This window comes from Mustela erminea, chromosome 1, assembly GCF_009829155.1.
Source record: "Mustela erminea isolate mMusErm1 chromosome 1, mMusErm1.Pri, whole genome shotgun sequence".
NCBI classification, from domain to species: domain Eukaryota; kingdom Metazoa; phylum Chordata; class Mammalia; order Carnivora; family Mustelidae; genus Mustela; species Mustela erminea.
In genome coordinates this window covers 159,189,463-159,211,763 of record NC_045614.1, presented here as the reverse complement: position 1 = coordinate 159,211,763, position 22,301 = coordinate 159,189,463, and the positions used below count along the sequence as shown (strand labels likewise).

Genomic DNA, 22,301 nt, shown 5'->3' with positions numbered 1-22,301 from the left:
AATATGACTTTATAATATTAGTAGAGAAACTGAAAATTTCAATAGGCATTAGATGCAACAATATTAGAGAATAGTGTACATGCTAAATGGAGAATAATAGCTTTCAGACCTGTTCTCCAGAAGTTGTAAAGCACTTACAGTCTTCATGGTTGAACAGCAGAAGTGGACATAATTTTAAATATGAATAGTTTCTGGAAAAATCAAATTTTTTATCTTAAAAAAGACATATGAAATACAATAAATCAATACTGTCTTAAAATTGTAATAAATTATTTTTGTGAACACATTGGCAAATACTTTCAATTAGGTCATTAAAAATGCACTTTAGACTGAACCTAGTGACATATAAAACCAACAGAAAATCTCAGGAAATACCACCGTTTCCATCCCAACTCAATTTAATATAATGATACAATGATATGTGTTTATCTTACATTCAGGGGAAAATAAATGTATTTCTACAATGGTCTCTGGACTCACCAAAAACAAAACTCTACCCTAAATTCGAAAGACAGCATCACCTAGGCAATTTAAATAAGTAATAATTATAAGGCAAATCTTTACCACATAAATAATGAATGTGAAAATATGTTACACATCATAAAGCATCATACACAGAATTATTCAGAGCATCTATCTCAGGGCTTTGTACACAGTAAGCACTTACTAAACGTTTGTAGAATTGATTAGAATTTAATTGAAAAGAGAGGTATAATGAGACTTCTATAAGTAGAATTCAGATCCTTTCAAGATCATGGGAAAAAGTTCAATCAAATTATATTACTAGATACATCAGTTGTCTTTGATGTTAGGAATCAAGATGAGCTTCTATTATATCCAAAGAAAATTTTTGCAGGATTCTCTTTGGAGAAAGCATAGTGGAATAAAAAGCATGATTATTTTTAATTTCTAAATATACCCAAATTTTCTAGCATTCTTTGGTCAAGTAAGATAATGCTATAGAAATTCTACATAAAACCCGAATTTACAATGTCCTGGCCTAATCATCTGGATAATCTCTTTGAATTTTCCTAAAATATGCTCCCATCCCATTTTCTATGGGAATTCTCCCACTGATTAACACAGAGAATGAGAATTTGGCCTGTGCTCTATAGACACCATTGAAATGTGGCCACCTGAGGCATGTAGGGAGGGCATCCAGCTGGCACGCCACATGTTGCCCTGGAGTAGAGTACAATGAGAGGGATATTTTGGCTAAGACTACCTGGACAATCTCTACAAAGGCCCTGATTATGAAAAGGACTTCAGTATCATCATTGTCTCTTGAGTGTAATATGAGCCAAGGAAACTTCTCTTTCTAAGTTTATGTATTTTACCCAAAAAAAGCACTTATAAGAAAAATCAGAGAAAGCTGGGCCATTAATACCAGAATTGGAGCATTATCCATATCACTGGGGAAACATTTTTAAGAACCCCAGACACTTTAAAATTGATGCTAAAGCACATCACAGACTTGACCATAAACTGTAATGCAATAAAAAGGATAAAAAACACAGAATGAAAATTTGTCTATAGTGCCATTGTTAGAGTACATAATATAAAAATCAGTTAAGCTTATATATTACTCATTTAAGAAATATTTGTTGATTTGATTTTTACTTTATGCAAGTTATAAGAAAGAAAAGCCATGCATTTGAACTGCAACGCCAATGAAATAATTTTGTCAATTTTGAATCCTTTTTTTTTCAAAACACCATACGTGATTAGAAATATAATAATGCACTACTATTTTTTTTTTTTGCCAATTTTTGTTTTAAAACCAAAGTTGTTTTTGTATTACATAAGCACAAAATCAGAATTTCAAAATCAGCAAACATATTTAGGGGTGAATTTTAAATTAAACCCACTTGATTCTTTGTTATATTAACTTTGAGAGCCAGGAACATTTTTGTAAAATTCCACTGGGGTAAATAGGGTAGCTAGGAAACGCTCCTCATAGTGAGAAGAAGCATATGCATTATTTTTCAAGTTTTGTTAAGAGTTTTCATCCTCCTACTGAATGGTTCTAGTGATATTTATAATACAATATGAGTATAAATCTTAAGTGATTTATGATGTCACCAAATGCTAAGAAACAATTACAGCTGGGATTTATATTTGTGTTTATGTATTATTTTGCCTATAGATTCCAAAAACCAATGAAGAGAAACTTTGATACAAAACATATCCTGGAACAGAAAGACAGATTCCATCTATCATTATAACCAGTTGATAGTATTTCTAAGACAGAGTTTGACAGTAAGTGAAACAAACAAACATAATGGTTTAAATATGCCACTTCAGCCACTAGAGCTGTCAGTCAAGAGCCTTTTTTTTTTGTATCATTAATTCAATGCCACACAAACAGGAATTCTTACTTTTCAATAAATTTTGGTGACAACTTGTCTACACAAAGGAAACCAACACCTATAGGGAAACTTTTAATTTGTTATCATGTATGTCTATTTGAACTTACTTAAAATATTATAATTGTGGGCTTAATTTACATCCATTTTTCCCCTACAAGCTCAAGAAAATCACAATGATCACATTATTGCTAAGACTAATGAGTCCCAATTTATGACAGAGAAAATAGAAGCTCAGAGAGATAAAGAGTATTGGAAAGGATCATACTGCAAGTCCAGCAATATATTCAGAGCAGTCACTTGGAATTTTAATAAAACCATAAAAATTACCATTTTACATTTTTCATTAACTTATCATTTTACTTAATTCAAAATATTGTGCAGAAAAGTTTTACTGCTGACTTAGGTAACTGAAAATTTTTATTAATTTAATTAGTTCTTGCAATTTGTGACCGATAAGGTTTGGTTTACATCTTGCCTTTTTCTTTAGGAATTTAGAGACTTTACAAATCTTAATACCCTGATGGTTACTTAAGTCTTATGACGCCAGAAAATAATGAGGTTGAGCTTGGCCTCTTCCATCTTTATTGACAGACAGCCCTGGTGCCAAAAGCTAGCACTGCTGGTTGTCCATCATCATATCTAAATATTGATTTTCCTAAAACTTGTATTTTGAGACTTTCTTCGTTTTAGAATTACAGGTAAAGTCACTTCCCTTTGATATAAACTGCATGCAATAAAAAAGGAGGCAGTCCTACAGAATAAATATGTAGGGAATGGTTTTCCACCTCTGCATGCTGCAGAAAATCCCACTGAGTTAAGTAGGGTTCTACCAAGGCCACTTAAACATATTAGCCTATTATGCTCCACATTTCTTTATTGTTCTCAAAAAGCTAATGAAATGTTCCAGTGTAATGTTTATGCTGGAGCACTTTTAAAGGCATTTTAGAAGTGATATTTCTCTCATAACTCCAGAAGGGGGTTCCACTTCCTGGAAGTATTTAGTAGACCATGCAGAGACCATGTAGTCTCATTATCCAGACTGTTTAAGTTACACGGCTAGAGAAGAATTCTTCAAGATAATCACTTAAGAGTTTCAGTGTGGGCTTTAACATCATTGTGAATTTACAGGGATTACAAAACCGGCAAGCATAGGTGGCCTACTGTCCTACTTGGATAGGCTTAAAATACTGTGTATGGTCTATTCACAGGTAACATTGATTTATACTGTCAATCTATTGGTTCAGAGTATCAATGTAAAATTAAACAATCAATTGAACAGATTCAATTCTTTTTAGAAAGATAAGAAACTATGATCTTCTATTACTAGAACAGTCAGTATGTGGAATAACACCCCCCCCACCCCACCCCCCCACCGCCTGCAGCTATCTTTGCTGTTAGGATGTCAAGTTTCTTCATCCGTCTGAGGAAGGAATCTGACTTGTTGATCTCTGTGATCTCTTCCCATTCTAATGGTAATGTTTATTTTATCATTCTAAATACCAATACTGAGTGTTGAGGAGTAGCAAAGTAGGCAAAGAGCAAGGAACAAAATTTTTTTAAACTATTAACTTTACAGCAAAATTAAAGTTACGTAATTGTGCCTTGAGTTGCCATACACAAGCACTTCACCTACAAAACATCATAAATAATATGAGTAAAAGGTTGAATACTAAGGTCATGTGTGGTAAGATTAAGGTTAAAGCCAAGACTAAAAATATAATAATTAATGAGAAATTTAAAAAATATAAGCTTCTACCAAGATAATATATGATATGCTTTTAACAAATGGCAATTTCTTATATAATCATTCTCAATTAAAAATAATAACTTGTAGAATCTGGCAATTTTTTGTTCTTTCAAGAAATTAGACTATAATGCTAAAAAGTACTTAACAGAGTTCATACCTCTGGCTTCTACTGGATAATCCTAAAAATGTAGTTTTCTTATTTTTATTCTTTTTTTAAAATAGATATTAACATTTAACATAGATACTGCATTTAATTAATGTCACCTATGTTCCACATGCTTTAATTGCATTCACTTTGGCAATCCTTCCATCAACACAAGGGAGTAAGTACTATTAGAACACAGAATCATGGAGGTGGTTATCAGTAATGCTAGACTATCAAACTAACTTACGGGTCTCCCCATTTTTTTTTTTTTAGCATGCAAAGTTAACACAGCATGGCACTGTGTTTCAAGAATAATATCACTCATATCAAATGATTATGTTTTTGTATTCTTCCTAATAGTAACCAAAAGAGTAACTTATTCTTCCATACATGAAAGTAGAAATAGAAAAGGGATGAAATTAGAAGGTACACACACTTTTTCTAACTCAAAGTGTGAAGATATATCCATAAATTATTAGAGGCATAAAAACCAATAACCAATGAGAATAAAATGGTTTAAAAGTACATTGTAAGCTCTTTAATAAGTGGATTCTTACAGTATAATGAACACTAGATTAGGCACAAGGGACCTATATTTTAGTCCTGAAGCTGCCACTATCAGAGTGTATAATTTTGGGCAAGTTACTTAACATTTAAGTGCACCCATTTTTTTTTTCTAATATGGGGGGATTCTGATCTCAATGTTCCCTTCCAACAATAGCATTCTATAGCATGCTATCTACAAAGTCAAGTAATGATTTGCTTTGTTTCATTTATTACATAAAAGTTATTAATGTAAATGAGTTGTATTATATTCACAGCTTTAACTAATTTACAGCAAAGACTGGGCCTGCTTTGTAATCATCTCTCTAACTGCAGCTCTGATGTAATAAGGTGCTATCTTGAACATTGTGGGATATGTCATTTTCATTCCTGCTCAAGATTTAAGCAAAAATATAACTTGACAGTAATCAGATAATATAAAAAATCAGAAGTGCATGAATACTTGCACTTAATCTTCTTGACCTCGTCTATAATTTTTGATCTCTACTTACTATCTCAGCCTGCTCCCCTTGACCTCTAATATTGCCACGTACCAGAGAAGTTCTTGGATATAGTGTACCTGCACCAAGAGTAGCAAGCATAAGACAGATGAAGGTAGGGACAGGAGTATTATCATTCAGTACCATTTTTCATGCTTCCCACTATTCATTTAGTTATATTTGTCCCAGAACAATTTTAACATACGACTATAGCAGAAGTCATATGCAGCAGGCTGGTATTGTAAGTAAAATTTAAAAAGTCATGGGAACATGGAGTATTAGGTTCCAGCATTACAGCATTTCTACCACTAGAAGTAATTGACAAGCATACCACTTTTGTTGTAATCTGGAAATTGTTAGAAGTTGTTTGAAGATAAAGTCAGATAGTAGAAATCAGTTTCTGTATTGTGGGTGATCAAAGGTCATTTGAAAGGAGAGCCGAGGTCAAGAGCAAACCCCATAGGTCTACTCCAAAAATTTCACTAGAGGGTGCTCTTGGGCTTTTAGGAGTTGTCAGTTCTCCAATAAGAAAACCAAGTAGTACTTACAAAATGTTCTGCCTTAACATAAGTTGAACTCCATCATGGAACCCATAGCCAATACTTCAATATCAATGTAAGAATATTAGCAAATTTCAAGCCTGGTTCTTATTTCCCTTTGAAACTGACTTGTCTCTACTGGTATTAAACTTGTAGGCTTCACAAATGTGAGACTTTCTTCAAAAGTCTGCATTCTAATTATGTAACTACGGAAACTTCCTGAGATATCAAAATGAGCTTAAATGGGGTTAACTGATGAAGCTATTTTTGCAAGTGTATTTTTGCAAACACAATTTTGATCTTGTAACTGGTTCATAATTTATATATTTACTGAAGAGATTTTCATTATCCTATAGGATCTGGAGATACAATCTTACCGTCAAATAGAATCAATCTGAAGCAATTACTTATGTATTTATTACTTGTATTAATCACAACATCAAATATTGAGCATTGGATAAGTACTCAGTAAGTGTCTGTATCTTTGAATGCATAAAGAAACTTCTATAGTATATTCCTGATCAGACGTCATATAATTAAATCTTGATTCCTACTCCATATGTTAGACAATTTTCTATAACTATAGTTTTCACCTTTCTTGAATTTATATTAAATGACTTATTCTAATTATTCCCGATAATAGCTTCTTTCTATATGCTTCCTATTTATGCTACATTCTTAAAAGAAAATGGAACATGGAAATTGTTTTCTGTGATTAACTTTTAAATGTTTATTTTTTATTTATTAGGAAGACTGAGCAGGTTTTTTGCCTACACATTAAAACACTGGTAATGGTATATAACCATACATGGCAATGTTCTTCTTAGGAATCAAAATTAAAGTCTAAGTAAAATTCTTCTTCACCTTCAGAATGTAAAGAGTTCTAAACCACTGATGGTCACTGGCCATTATGTCTGGCATCATGGTGACTTCTCATCACACATACTTGCAATCTTGATGGCTTTAGCATCTTTAGAGTTGACAGGATCATTCTGAAGATGATTATGGAATACTAAGACTTTGTCTGCATTTTCCATCTGGTTAAATTTGAAGTTCATTATTCTTTAATTGAATTAAGCTTAACAGTTTCTCTCAAAAATTGGCTTGAAGCTTCTGACAAATAAGAAATTCAGGGCTGAATAGTAGCCCTCTATAATGCATGAAACTGTATAGAAATGTGGTTTAAATTCTCATTTGATAAAAGATAAGTCAGTGTCATTTATGAATTCTGGCTCCTTTTGACATCCTACATGGATTGCAACCAGCATGAAAAGTTAGGAAAATTCTAAGTGGATTCCGACTTTTAAGGGGCCCTCTTTAAGAAGCACCAATTAAAAAAAAAAAAATTAAAAGATTAAAAAAAAAAAAAGAAGAAGAAGCACCAGACAGTTTAAGCATGCACATCTGATGCATGTTATTCCTCCATTCAACTTGCAGACGATCGAGTCTCTAGATATATTCAAAGTATGCTTCATCCAAGTTGGTTATAAATAAGTTTAAAGCACTCTATAAAGAATTGGCAAAATTCCATGAATACTGTGAAAATAAAGGGAATCAATGAAAAGATATAATTATTTTAGCCCTAGACGTAATTAATTTGTGAGTGAGGTCATTTTCTCTCAAATACATTCAAGTTTCTCCAAACACAGGTCAATGTTTGCTGGCCGGTGGGAGAAAAGACTTATTTGGTTTGAGTTTGCCCACGTTCATATTCATTTCTATATCATAGCAAAATAAAATATCTTATAAATCATCACATCTGCAAAAGAGGGTTCAAGCTGAGGCAGAGTGACAAGTATTGCTGATTGGCAATAAGAAAACCTCTTAACTATTCATAAGTGTTCTTTCTATGATTTTCTATTCTAGTCTTTCTTTTGCAAAGAAACAAAATAGTTCCACCTCATTTTATGAATCAGATGCACTAGAATGTTTAGTTAGATGTTACACAGCAGATCTAAGTCCAACCTGATTATTTACAACTAAGACAATAAGATATGGGACAAATAAATGGCATCCTAACACACGCCATGCAGTTAGTACATGGCAGGTCTTATTCGGAGACCCTAACCCAGTGATCTTTCTATTACACAACCTTCCAATGCTGTTCAGTTTTTCCCAAAGGATCTATGTATCATATCATAATTTCATGTTGACTTCCACTGAAATTTCGGAGGAAGAAAAAGAGATATGGGGAAAATTACTTTTAAGTAATCAACTCTTCAATTTAGGCAACATCCCTATGTGCAACAGTCTAGTGGTCAGCTGACTTATATGAGTTGCATGCTCATTAAAAATGTATACATCATCAAGTACAATTAATGTTCTCCCTGACTACAGCACCCATGTTATGTTTTAGCGGTTACCCAGCCTATGCCATTCTGAATCCTGGAGGCAGTCTTATTTCCCTGAAAGTCAGCCCAGCATGAAAATCCTGCTACCTTGTGGGAAGAAGAGTGCAGGTGTACGCTTTGCTTTAAGAAGACTCAGTAAGTCAAATTCTGAACTTACCCAACAGATAAATTAGGAGGTGATTAGTCACATTATAAAAGCATTCACCACAGGATGCTTTTAAATCATAAGCTGCTCTACTGCATTCAAAATAAGTCGTATTACAAAGCTTCCTTTATAAGGACTTCTCACATTCCAGAGTCATGGTCCCCTATCCAAAGGCAGTGAAAGACGGGTGGGCAAAGTCATACCACTTATTACCTGCTAGGCCAAACTCCTTTTCCATATGAAAGAGTAATCAGCACCGTAGTTCATCTTTGAAAAGTTTAATGAATTTCTCACTCCGAGCACTTATTATGTGCCTGGCACAGTGCTAAGCATTTACGTAACGATCTGATTTACTCCTCCTCACCATAAGTCTAGGAGATTAATACAATTTCCAAATTATAGATGAGGAAATTGGGATTCAGAAAAGTTAGATTCAGAGACTTAGTTAAGTAATTTGAATCTAACTTCATGTGCCAGAATTCAATGCCAGATCTGTCTAGAGCTCTAGCCCCTACATTCCTTAGAGCATTGTTTCAGATGGAATTTATCACCCCTTACCTCTCACTTAATTGAGCATAGCTATACTCTGATGTACTATACCAGTGCAGGAATCTCGTCTATAGCAAGAAGAACGAGACATGCTGCCTGTATACACAGACAGGGAACTTACTATCAAGACTATTTATTCTGATTACTGCACTGCTTTATTGAGCCAGAACCTATCTCCTTATAATTCCCACCCATTGGTCCTACCTTTGCTCTGTTGTCATTGAAAACGATTAGAATCCCTTTTCCCCATAGCTCTCACATTCTTCCCATGGTTTCTTCTTTTGTAGGTAAAATTCTCCAGTTCTTTGAACCTTTTATTTTATATAATGGGTATGTCTGCTGTTCACATATATTCTATTCCTTCTTGAAACTAGTTCTTCTGGAGCACTGAGAACTTATCCGTACCATTTCCAAACAGGCATGTAACTAACATGCCTGGGAGGCTGCACAGCACAGTGTTTAAGGGCAGAAGTTCTGGAACCCAGATTTCTTGAGATCCAAACTTTACCACTTAATTGGTCTGTTTCATTGGTAAATTTACTCAATGTGCTGTGCTGCAGTTTCCTCCTTTAGTTATGAAATGGAAATAGCAATGGTACCCACTTTATAAGGCTCTTATGAAGATTTAAGTGAGGGACTGTAAGTAAACCAATTAGGGTCCTTCTAAGAAGGTTGGAAGTTCTATAAATGTCTGTCATTATTATTCATGCTATAAGAATAGGCAAACACTTACCTGCCCAGGAAAAAATATATGATCAATATCATTCTATGATATTGATTTTATTGTCCAAATATAAAAAAGTCAAGCTCTATTAGAATATGCACTTGACTAGAGACCAGAGACCTGTTTCTAGTTCTGCTCTTCCACATACTTCCAGTAAAAGATCTTGGACCAGTCATTTATCCGCCTCATCTACTACACAAGGGAACAGGACTATTCTTCTAACTCTAAAAGGATATGATTTTATTTTTCTAGGATTCTACAGTTCTATTCTCCCAAGCCCTGCTTAAATTTCATTGCTAATTACGTCTGAAGACTACCATTAAAATACTAACTTTTTATCTGAACATTTATATTAATCTGTTGAGATTTCAAGCAGCTTAACTGCTTTATTTCCATGAAAGAAAATAAGCCTCTTAGATTCTATAGACAGGTCTCCTGGAAAATGAAAGATGTTATAATTGCATAGAAAGGGATTTAATGTTATTTTTGAGGTGATAACCTGAAAGCCTATTCCTCCAGGTGAGCAGAATCCTGACCTCTCTCTGCCCCAGTGGGCTCATCCATTCTCAGTCATTTTGCTGAATCTCAGAGCAGCCCCTTGGATAAACACAATCTCAGGTTTGGATGAAATGCCAAATAGGTACACAGTCATTAGTGTTCTTTTCCACAAAAGTGCATCCAGAGTGGACAACTTCTTTCCTCCCTAAAATTATTTCATTCTGTAATATATGTATATATAATGTTCACCTAATTGTGTTATGGCTGAATGTCCCAGTGCTACTCATATACCTTATTGTTTATCTCTAATGAAGGCATGGTGACAGGTGTCAATATCAAACCAATTATCTTTCAAAGAGTGTGACAATCTAGTGTAACAAAGTAAATTCCACAAAGTAGCAAAGGGCAACAACTCGAAATTCACAAACGATAAAATCTTTGACATTTTGTAACTAAGCATAATGCATTTTCCTATCAATAAAAATGACATCATTGTATTCCTTAAAGTTATGAAACATTATCTTTTCTATTTCTAAAATTCTCTATGTTCAAAGTTAATAATTAAGTTTAATTAAGTGTTCTTAATTGCATGGGCAGCAATTATGTTTCAAATCTTAAATACTAAATCTGCATTTAACTACCCTCCTCCACTTAGGTATGACCATTCTTGTTCCTACATAAAACAGATGAATATTTTAGATCAGGGTTCTCTTTTGTGTTGTTTTCTGGTTTTATTTTATTTTTTTTTATTTTTTTTGCATGTATGTATGTTTGTGTGTGTGTGTGTGCTTATGTGTGTGTGTTCTGTTTTGATAATTGACTTATAGCATCTGTTTGAGCAGGTAGAAAGGTGACAACTTATTTCAGGATATTTACAATTTCATAACACTAATATGGCTTTTAAGTAATTCTGCTTAAATAATATTTAAATATCATTCTATCTATAGCTTTTGCATTGTGAAGGAAAGATTTCAGTAAAAAGGATCTGAACTTTATATTCTGGAAAGTAGAAATCTTAGAAAAATCAAAGAAATGAAATTAAAGATTTTGGGATTTCTGGTTTTATATCTTCCTATACATAAGAAAATAGTCTGACATATATTCATTCACCAAAAAATCATTACAATATTACTCAGTTTGCCTAACACTAATTTTGCTATACCAGCTTTGTTTTGGTTAATGTTTGCATGATAACTGGTGATGCTTTAGCACAACGCTCAGCAGAAACAGAGTCATTTATATATATATTGCATTACATATGCACAAAGCCATCCCTCAAAATGCAACACTGTTGCCTTTAGAAATAGAATTTATATAATATTTGTCAAAAGATTAAAGCAATATTTTCATAGCACTTTAAGCTTCCCTAAGAACTTCATTATTTCACTGAATGGTTAGAGACCCTTATAGATAGGTACTGTTAACTCCATTTTACAGATTAAAAAAAATAATAAGGCACAGAAGGTTAAAATGAGTTGCATAAGGCCAACAACTGGCAAGTAGAATGAAACCAGACTTTGAACTTAGATCACTGGAACCTCAGCGCTCCTCCTATTAATCCTGAAGCAGCTTTGTTAATGTATATGTTAGACTGCACTGACCTACTAAGGATAAAGGAAACCTATTATCTCTGTATAACCACTGCCCCTTGAAAATACAGAAGGGTATTAAAAACACTATCCCATCAGAGTTTGATAACACCTATTAAACATTTTAAATCTCAGCTACATTATAAAGTATTTTAAATCTTTAAGAGTTAGGGGAAAACAGCACCCAATTTGCATCCCTTCACATTTGTAAGCCTCAGAAATCTAAAATAACTTTCTAATTCCTGACTTGTAACCCCTCGAGAAGGAAACTTATAACAAAACCAGAGACAAGCACTTTGTTAAGGGTGCCTATGACGCCATGGATATACAGATCTGCCCCATTTTACAGTACACAAAGACTGGAATTCAGCTGTTATCAGAGATAATAATAAACTTCTGCTGGTGAGTCAGTCTCTTAGCCTCAGATTTACATTCCCACTGTCAGCAAGAGTTTTTCAGTGAAACACTTTTTAAAAGTAAAAATTCAATAAACAATGTTTATATTGCCAAAGGAATGTATTTTCATTGCTTTGGTGCCTGATTCTTTCCACTTTACTCTCATCTTTCTCTCTTTCCTCCATCTCTTAGCTCCTTTGCTCCAACCCTTGCCCCTCTCCATCCCTGTTGTCTCTCTGAAGCTTCAGGGAAGAGGGCTGCACACCATTTGAATGGACCCTTATGCTTCTGAGATTAAACCCAAACCTACCTATGGCATGGGTCCCGTTCTTTGTCTGAAACCAGTATCTGATGGAGTCAGATATGGAGTTATTATCAAACTGAACAGCAAGCCCAGATTTTTTACTGTGTAAAAATGTATCTTTGTATGCAAAATGTTTGTCTAATAAACTCTCTCAAAGAAAACATCTTATATTTTCACCCTATTTTCTCATTCTACTCTTAAAGCCACAGTTAGAGGAAAATTACTGTGGTCACTCCAAAATATTCTTTCCATTTCTAGTTACGATCTGGTTTTGACAAAGCTAAGCAGTAATTTCTAGTTTGTAGCTAAGGACGCTAGTTACCATTTACTTACAGATGTTTATTTGGACTAATGGGGGAGCGGTGGTTATCCTTGGAGTGATAACTAAAACTTGCCACTTCCTTGGCATTATGTTGTAGGTGTCAGGGGAGTTTTTGTAAAGCTAATTATCTCCCAATACCATTTTATTCCCCAGGGAGTGAGCAAGATGGAAGAGTTCCTTTTCCTCAAAATAAGGCTTACAGCATTGACCAGGGCATTTAAATGGATCTTTACAATTCCCAACTTGGTCTCCCAGGAACAGCTTTTATAGATTTAGATTTTTTTGTCATAAAGTATTCTATTTATTTCTCAGCAGCTGGTGTCAAAAAAGTTGTTGTTGTGTTTTTTTAATATTCCTTTTAAATAAATAAAATCTGTTTTCATATTGTGTAAAATTAGTTTTGCCTGCTGTGAGTTTGTGGCATTATGAAGTGATCATTTCTTCCCATGAATTATTTAAAGTGAGGATATCAAAATCTGACGGAACAATACAATGTACTGTACAATACAATTTAATTTTATAATATCCCAGTTCATACTTGTATCTCACAATGCACAGCAGTTATAATATATTGGCTCAGAAATAACAGATCAAGACTATGCTCCTTAGTTTCATATTTTAGTATTTGAGAGTCAATTCTATATTTCCTAGTGTGCTAGAGAATCACTCCATATTTGGCAACACATAGATACCTAAAGACATTTTTGCTAACCACTCATGCAGGCCACTGATGTTCAAGTAGCCTGAATGAGCTTTAGCTTTTTTCTTTTTAATTCTGTAAGACATTGAGTTTGACAGTTGTTCCCTTTCTCATTACAGTTGGCATTGTTAGCATTTCTTCTGGAGTTTTGGATCACTTTGTCTTACGGGATAAATGTATGTATGTAACTGTAGTTATTCTCATTTTAGATCCACTCAAATCCCCCACTGCACTTATGGGAGTGTTAGCAAAGTTATAACAAACTTCCAAGGTGAGCTGGGCAGCATGAGGAAATCACCAATGAATAGGGATATGGCATGATTAGAAGCTATAACAAAGTCTGGATCAAGGAGACAGTACTGACTTGTATTTGATAATATTTATTTAATGGTATTTTGGTTATGATAAATTATAACCAAAATACCACACTGATATTTTTCCTCAGTGGATTTTGTAGCACTCTGTAAGAGAAATTATGTCTGATTAACTCACTATATTGAAAGGACGAAGTCAACATATGTTATATTAGCATTCAAATAACCCATGATACAATTCAACCACAAAGATTACAAGAGAAAAACAAAACTTAGGAGGAAAAAAGATACTGTGGGATGTTAAAGTAGCTTTCTAGAGTAGGAAACTGGCTTGAACCACAGAAAAGAGATTAATGAGCATTCCTCTTGTAGTTCCACACAATACTTTCAAAACCAAACTCCTGACTTCATAGCACCCACATGCTATGTCCACCTCCAATCAAACTGCACTTCTTCAGTGAAAGATGCCACCATCCATCCAGTTGATCAGGCTGGACATTAGAAGCCTTGGAATTCCTTTTGCCTTTGGAATTCCCAACATATCTAATCCACCAATAATCACCACTAACTCAATCTCAAAATTACATTCTAAACCCAGCCATTTCTCACCATCTCTATCACCAACCTAAATCATGAGTAGCTCTTATTTGATTCCCCTAATTGATTTCTCTACTTCCACTCTTGACTCTTTTTTTTTTTAAAGATTTTATTTATTTATTTGACACAGAGAGAGAGAGAGAGAGATCACAAGTAGGCAGAGAGGCAGGCAGAGAGGAAGGGAAGCAGGCTCCCCGCTGAGCAGAGAGCACCATGTTGGGCTCGATCCCAGGACCCTGAGATCATGACCTGAGCCGAAGGCAGAGGCCTTAACCCACTGAGCCACCCAGGTGCCCCTCCACTCTTGACTCTTAAAATCCACTTTCTAAACAGAAGCCAGAGTGAGCTTAAAATGAAAAACAGATAATGTAATTCCCTTATACAAAACCCACAGTGTATATATGTTGCAGAAAGAATGAAATTCAAATTCAAAATCATGATCAGTAAGTCCTTCCATTATCTTTCCTGCACACCTCTCTGATGTTATCTCCTACCACTCTCCCCTATTTACTGTGCTTCTGCCTCAGTAGCCCATTCTGTCCCTCACACAAGCCAAGCCTATTCTTACTATTCCCTACTCTAGCTATTTCCTCTGCTTGGACGGTCCTGTTATATCTTCACCTGACTGATACCTTCTCATTACCTTCAGCTAAAACATAATCTTCACAGAGAGGTCTTCCTTTCCCTGATCATGATATCCAAAGTATCTCTAATTCACTGTACCCTGATTTATTTTCCTCTTATAATAACTACTTCTCATCTTCACTCATATATTGTGTGTATGTTTGTGTGTGTGTATAGTCTCTATTATAGTCTAAGATCCATGAGAATAAGGTTCTCTTAGCAATATTGCTATATTAGTTATCTCTAATGGTGTAAGAACTTATCCTAAAACTTTGTAGCTTAAAAACACCAAACATTTATTATCTCATAGTTTCTGTGGGTCAGGAATCTAGGTGCAGCTTGGGTAAATTTCAGTCAAACCCTCTGGGTCAAATCCCTCCTTAGGCTGTGATCAAACTCAAGCAAGTGTATGGTTTCATCTGAACTAGAATGGAGGATTCTACTCCAAATTCATTCACTTGGTTGCTAGCATGCCTTGCTCCCTTGCCAATTGGTTTTATCTGCAGACCTGCCTCATGACAAGGCATTTGTATTTTCCCAGAGAAAACAACCCAACAAAGAATGAAAGAAGTACTCAAGATTAAAGTCATAGTTTTTTTTTCTTAACTTAATCTTGGAAGTGACAGCCTATCACATTTGTCCTTTTCAGAAGCAAGAAACTAGACCTAGTCAATACTAAAGGATAGGGAATTACACAAGGAGGTGGGATATAGGATATGGAGATCATTGGGGGTCATCTTAGAAGCTACTTATCACAATCGTTTACCACTATACTCTTAGTGTGCAGAACAGTTCCTGAAATTTAGTGGACAAATGAATAATAAATGAATTTCCCATGGATTAGTACTTGAACATATTTCTAATTCAACATTGTGCCAATGATAGAGAAGAGAAGTAGTAGATAAAATCTTACTTAAAATCAAAATAGTGACATTCAAATCAAAGAGATAACCAGTAGGAAGATCAGGTTGTGTGAACAGCAAAAAGCAGCAGCAAACTGAGCAGCCTCAGTTTCTTCATCTGTAAAATACAGGAAGTAGTTCTACCATGTTGTTGAAGCATTAATGAGGTAGTTCATATGAAACGTTTAATATAGGGCCTCACAAATGAAAGATATTGCATAAATGGTGGCTATTATTCTTTTTGATGTTGCTATTGTTTGTTAGCTATTATTTTTAATGAGAATACATGCAATCCAAACATTTTGGGAGAAAATAACACAAGTTATATTTTTAAGATGATGGCATTTGAGCTATGATACAACTCAAAAAAGAATCAATGAATCACTTTGAACTATTTACTAATGATAATATTTTAATATGAACCAGTGGCCAAAAAGCATAATAAAGTGTGCTGAAAACAAGCTAAAAACGTTTGTCTATTTTTGTAAAATTAACACATCTTTGAACATGTGTAATAATGCATTTCTAGTCTATACAACCCATGAAAGGTTAAATGGAGATGGATGTGTGCAGCTTTGGAAATGGTATATCCACAGTATGACACGGGGTTAAACTTTCTTGAAGAGTTAAAAGAAGGGCACAGAACACTGATCTGTTATATAATGGAGTTATGAAAGTTATGAAGACGGTAAGCACAGAACTATTTGCAAAATCCTAGAAATTAACACCGGAGGACAAACTTCAAGTTTGGGGAATCACAAATATGGTCAGAAGATGAAGTGCTATTCCATATTTTAAAGAATGCCTACCTTGAAAGGTAGCAAAGATTAAACAATTAAGTAAGTAGTTGTAGAAATTCATAGACAATATACCAAAATAGACAATAATAGTATATAGATTTGAGGTTGGCTTCAGGAGGGAAACTAGATGTCTTTCAACCTATTTATTGAGGGCTCTATTTACAACCAAATAGGCAAGATGGGTCACAGCTTTAGTGAAGCCCCTCTAAAAGCATAAACAGCATCCTATAAGAGGTTATCATTCTTGTCCTATTAGTGAGAGAATGACACTCACTATTCTACTGGTGGTCCTGATGGAAAATCAGCATCAACAAGCCATTTGCAAATACCTATGTACGTAAGTGAAATTTAGCTTTCTGAATTTTGACTAGTAAATATTCCAAAGATGTATCTACTGTTCTGAGGGCCAAAGAGTTCCTACAATACCTAGTATATTGGGTTGAATGATGGCTACTTAAACGATACGTCTACATCTGAATCCTCCAAACTTGTGAATATGATCTTCTTTGAAAAAAGCATCTTTGCAGATCTAACCAGCCTAAGGATCCCTAGATGAGATCACTCTGGATTATCCAGGTGGGCCCTAAATACAATGACAGGTTCTTATAAAAGACAGAGGAAGAGAAGACACAGACACAGAGGAGAAGGCCATGTGAAGATGGAGGCCGAGGTTGTAGTTATGCAGCCACAAGCCAAGGAACAGTTGGAGCTACCAGAAGATGGAAGAGCAAGGAAGGATTCTCCCCTAGAGTTTTCGGTGATTTGTTGATTTCAGATTTCTGATTTCTGGGTTCCAGAACTGTGAGAATATTTCTGTTGATCTAAGCCATCAGGTTAGTGGCAATTTGTTACAGCAACCCTGGGAAACTAATATACCCAGAACAAGTCAATGTTTCACAGAGAAGTAAAGAAATGGAGTAGAAAAAGCATCTAAGCAAGACAGATTCAGATTTAAGCCTGGGCTTCCTTGATACAGGCTGTGTGATATTAAAAGCAAGTTATTTTATCTCTTTGATCTTCAGGATGTTCATTAATAAAATGGTGGTAAGTTCTCATTGTAGGATCACTGTGGGACGTGGAGGTATGTAAAATGCCTCACTTGCTGGAAGCATTCTGACAGCAGAATATTACTCTGCTCAATATTCAATATTCAATTAATCTGTTAATAATAAATTCAGAAAGTGTCATATATCTATAAAAGTAAAAAACTGTTGTTTTCCTTGAGAATCAACATTTTAGCAAGGTATTAATTAGAGCATAAGGGATTGATTAATGTGGAAACTGGCTGTGCAATACCAAATGTCTTGACAAACCTTTACTGCAAGCTGACTATGCCATTTTAAGCAACCTCCTCGTTTGTCAGTGGAACCATATTCTGTCAGGTTCCTCACTGTCTCATCTTTAATATCCTCCCTAGTTTCTTATAGACAAATAATGGAAAGCAATGCCAGAGTATTACTGAAAAATGTTTCCATCTAGCTGGGGCTTAAGATAGCCAGATGTAGAGGGAAAGACTGTGATAATAGAATTTTCCTAAATGTTAGTCTAAGAAAATTGACAACAGCATAATAATCTCTAGGATGAAGTTGTCAGATTCATACCAATCATGGACACCTTCAGTTATCCCTAATATTAAGGCAGATAAAAAAAAAATAAAAGGAGTTCTAACAGTGATTTTCCTAGAGAAAAAACATAGGAATCATGCAATTCTGGTATTTCATATTCTGGAATAACCCTTAATACCAGAAAATTGAGACTCTAGTGAGATCCATTCAAAACACATATACTAAACTAAAACACATTTTCAAGAAATGCTTGTTTGGTTGTTGTTTGTTTGTTTGTTTGTTTATTTGTTGTTGTTGTTGTTGTTTACTTTTCTAGTGACAAACTGGGCAAATATTACAAAAATAAAAAATTAAAGTGAAAAAATTAATGGAATAGCCATAACATTATTTATGCCTATTAATTTACTTATTTATGTATTCATGTACTCATTCATTCACTCAACAAATATTTATTAAATGCCTAATCAATACCAGGCATTGTGTTAGGCACCAAAGACACAACCTTGAGGGAGATGATTATTTCCTATCTTAAAGGTGATCTATGCAAAACAATCAATAAAAATAAAGCATGAATTAAAGAAGTACAATGTAAGACAATTCTAATTAGTTGGGGAATTAGGGAAAGCATCCCAGAGAAAAGGAGATTTAAGTTGAGACTTGCTAAGATATTTCAGTGTATCTGAGCAGAAGGGGTAAGTTGGGAGGTATGGAGGGTATTCCAAACAAGGGAGAGCTCATAGGCAAAGGCCAGAAATGAGAGTGCATTGAAGACACCAGAAGTTGAGTATGATTAGAGGACAGAATGCTAGAGAAAAAGTGATCTGAGTCATGCTACAACCAGAGACAGGAACCAGCCTATTAAGATTAGTATTAAGGAAACCAGAAGAATGTTCCAATAATTTTGGTGAGAAAGATGATATTGTAGATCAGCATGGTAGCTCTGGTATGGAGAGGAGGGAACAGATTTAAAGAACTCTTAGGAGGAAGCATTAGTAGGGCTCAGAGAGAAGCCTGAGCTGAAGAGAAAAATGTGGTGGTCATCTATATAAAGATGCTAATCAAAGCTATGGAAGTGAATGAGATTGACCAGGAGGACTGTCCAGAGAGATGAGAGAGCCTAAGAGAGTCTTGAGAGCATCAATTTTTAATACTGCAGTGGTTACATTTAGATTGCCTTTATGGGACTTTGTCACCTTCCTAAGAAACCCTTACCTTCCCACAGCAATTCAATACTTGTTACATCCATTCTCACTTTTGGCTCTCAGACAAGATTATGGAAGCAGGGAGGGCAGTATAACTCCTTACATATGAGAATCTAGGTTCCAAGAGGTTGGACCTGAGGTCACTGTATGCCAATGTTACGACTGGGAGTAGGGCCTCTTTTTTTTTTTTTCAGCTTTGTTTTCTTTCCATGATGCTACTCTACTCCCAAGCATTAGTGGCTTCCAGCTTCTTCCTTAGTGTCAGCATGAGCAAAAACACATTGATTCTGAAGGTGTTAAGCTTTACACACATACTATATCAAAAACTTCTCCATTTGGAACTGCTCTTGGGACAGAAGGCTAACCTAAGGCAAAGTATGAAGTGGGAGAACTGTTTCTTGGCACTTTGAGTTTCCTACCTTCTCCATCTCTATCTTCTCTTCTCTAAGGACATTTGTTCATTACTCAAAAATTAGATAGTAAGCCAGATACTTTGTGGATACAGGAATTAATTAGTCATATCCAGTCTCTCCCTCAAGTTTTGAGTTTTGAAAGTTCCTCATATTTTCTGGATACAAACCCTTCATCAGATATATTCTTTGCAAATATGATCTTACAGTCTGCAGCTTCCCTTTCCATTCTCTCAATAATGTTTTCAAAGAGCAGTTTTTAATTTTGATAAAGTCCAATGTATTCCTTTATGGATCATGAGTAAATGGCTCATGCACTTACCAACTCCTAACATACTTCATCTTTTTCACTGGTGGATCCCAAGTATCTAGGATGGTACCTGAATACACAGTAGGTATTCAGTAAACATCTGAAGAATAAATAAAAATTTCAAGGAGTGAAATGCAATTGTGGAAACTTAGTTTGTAGGCCCCATAGAAAATAAAGTAGTCTTAAGTGCAAAGTCATGTTCAATTTTTGTTATCTGATCTAGTATAAAATTTTATTGATAAAAGGACCCAAATACATTAAGTTCTCTCAGTTAAGGAACCCGGTGCTTTTCCTGGAGATAATTCTTTCTCTCCCAAAATATTAATTTGAAATTATATGGAACTTCAATGTAAAGCAGTAAGCCCCCTACCCATTTCCATCCCCCACCTCCCCAATAACTCAAATACGATATTAATCCCTGTAAATAAATCAAAGCTGCTGAATTCTCGAAAACTCTAATTGTGCCAATTATAAATAAGCCTCAGGATGGATTTCAACCAGCAGAGTCCCCAAAACCATTATCTGCAACTATAATCCATTATTTTTTCTTTCATAATTAATTTTTCTAAGTAGGTCAGTACTATTCATTTTAAGTGCTGTTCCAGCAATCCCATTTTCCCAACAACCAAAGTCAACTGTAACTATATACATATTTTTATTAAATACACCAAAACTTTCTTATATTATGCAAAACACTACAGTAGGCAGTGAAGTTTTTTCTAATAAGTAATAAAGTAATGTAATATATTGGTCCTCAATTACACATGTCTTGACCAGATGAAATCTGGTGGAATCTTGAAAAAGCACCTGGAGGACTTCCAGATATGTGGTGCTTAAGCAGATACTCTCCCTACAACCCCTGCCCCACGGGCTTCTTTTCTAGATTTTAGCATCTAAATCACTAAGAACAATGAGGAGAGATATAAATAGGTAGATAGATAAATACACAATGTTATAGGCATACATATTTATAGCATATAATAGTTTATATGTGCAACTATACATACCTATACAGTATGTACGTGTTTGAAATCAAAACTGAACTTAGTGGTACACAGGAGAGAAAATGGTCAGGCAATCAACAGATTTCACCACATAGATGAGCTTGATGCCTAAGAGAGCTCCTCACGCCCTCTCTGAGTCTATATATTCTTCATTTTAGACACAATTCTAAAAACTTTGGGTCTCTGCACTTCCATCAACAAGAAATCAAATTCAAGAGTATAGATGAGCTTGTGGTTGCTACCAGCTGCAAGTTGCTTGATGTAGGGAGAAATGAGAGCTCTGATAGAGCCCATCCAGGTAGTATCCTGGAAGAAGCACTGAGGGCTACTGGTCAGGAGAAGGCCTATTGGACATGGGCAAAATTTCTTGCATGAAGGATAATTAATCAGGGAGTCCTTTTGGATGAAACCAGTGACAGGGGATATGGATCCAACAGGAAACTAATAACAAATACGAATAAATTATCTTGTTACATAGTGCTGGGTTTTTTTCTTTCTTTTAAAAAAGATTTCATTTATTTGAGAGAGAGAAAGAGAGAGAGAGAGAAAGCACAAGTAGGGGGAGCAGTGGACAGAGTGAGAGGGAGAAGCAGGCTCCCTGCTGAGCATGTCAATCCTAGGACCCTGAGATTATGACCTGAACCAAAGGCAGATGCATAACCGACTGAGCCACCCAGCGCCCCAGTGCTGATTGCTTTTTAAATGGGTGTCTCCCTATCAATTTTGCCACCAGGTATTTGTGAACCATTCTGAGTGAATTAATTATTGCCTGATTTTTTTTTTAAGATTTTATTTAATTATTTGACAGAGAGAGATCACAAGTAGGTAGAGAGGCAGGCAGAGAGAGAGAGAGAGAGGAGGAGGAAGCAGGCTCCCCGCCGAGTAGAGAGCCTGATGCGGGACTTGATCCCAGGACCCTGAGATCATGACCTGAGCCGAAGGCAGAGGCTTTAACCCACTGAGCCACCCAGGCGCCCTTGCCTGAATTTTTTAAACCACTTTTGACACTATAAATTAGCTAAATCTTTTCAAAAAGATAATGAGAAGATAGAGTTTTGCATTTCTCATAAAAGGAAAAGAACACCACAAATGTACCCTTATACAACATTTAGGCCCTGAACTCAGGAGAAATTCGGTTGAATACAGGATTAC

The 22,301-nt window shown here is 35.1% G+C and overlaps 1 protein-coding gene across 15 annotated transcripts in view; it reads right to left on the bottom strand.

The window, feature by feature from the left end:
- Nucleotides 1-22,301, bottom strand: part of ZBTB20 (zinc finger and BTB domain containing 20) — a 785,951-nt gene that overhangs the window by 484,522 nt on the left and 279,128 nt on the right. For 3 of the 15 annotated variants that reach the window (XM_032360146.1, XM_032360076.1, XM_032360158.1), the window contains one exon: nucleotides 5,317-5,384. The exons of the other annotated variants lie outside the window; for them this stretch is intronic. The gene's annotated coding sequence lies outside the window, so the exon portion shown is untranslated. The remainder of the gene's footprint in view (nucleotides 1-5,316; nucleotides 5,385-22,301) is intronic. 15 annotated transcript variants of the gene reach the window in all.